This window comes from Atta colombica, unplaced genomic scaffold, assembly GCF_001594045.1.
Source record: "Atta colombica isolate Treedump-2 unplaced genomic scaffold, Acol1.0 scaffold5, whole genome shotgun sequence".
In the NCBI taxonomy this organism is placed as follows: Eukaryota; Metazoa; Arthropoda; class Insecta; order Hymenoptera; family Formicidae; genus Atta; species Atta colombica.
In genome coordinates, this window is record NW_017259539.1 from 553,389 (window position 1) to 554,075 (window position 687).

The 687-nt window shown below is 25.2% G+C and overlaps 1 long non-coding RNA gene across 1 annotated transcript in view; it reads left to right on the forward strand.

Moving 5' to 3' along the window:
* Nucleotides 1-409: 409 nt before the first annotated feature.
* The window catches only part of LOC108691703, a 16,910-nt gene continuing 16,632 nt past the window's right edge, over nt 410-687 (forward strand). Inside the window, exon 1 of the long non-coding RNA XR_001931936.1 lies at nt 410-477. This is a non-coding gene — a long non-coding RNA (uncharacterized LOC108691703). The remainder of the gene's footprint in view (nt 478-687) is intronic.

The following is a 687-nucleotide window of genomic DNA, read 5'->3' on the forward strand; positions in this document are numbered from 1 at the left end:
TATATATATATATATACACATATATATATATATATATGTGTGTGTGTGTGTGTGTATAGGTATACATTTTACACAGTATAAATTTTTGTGTAGTATTCCATTGTGTTCCAATATGTTCTATTATTTCATGAAGCCCAACAAATAACAAAGAAAAATAATGATTGTTATACGTTGTTTTTTCTTTTGATACTTGTTTTTTACGTGTAATGATTCATTTACATGATTGTACATACACATATGGCTGATACGATCAACTTTGAAACTAGTTATTATTTGCGGAAGTGCCGGAAACAAAAAACGTTATTGCGCAAAAAACATTTTTGATGAAAGATATGTTGTCGATGAAAAATACATCATAATCGTACTGTGATCATATAAAAAGAATGTCAGCATATACGATATTAGTTCGAACAAATATTTCAGTGAAAGATGAAGTTTTTCGGCAAATTATTCTATTTCTTTCTCATAGGCATCATGGTAAGAATTATGACTTTAAAGATAAGCGAAATACGAGTCTACATTCTTTTATATAAAAATAACTTTTATTATTTAGTATTATAATAAAATTTCAAGCAATATTAACTCCTTATTAGATATGTCATTATTTACATATTATATCTATATGTTTACTTAAAAATAAAAATATATATTATTAAATATAAATATTATGCACGCGCGTGTACACTC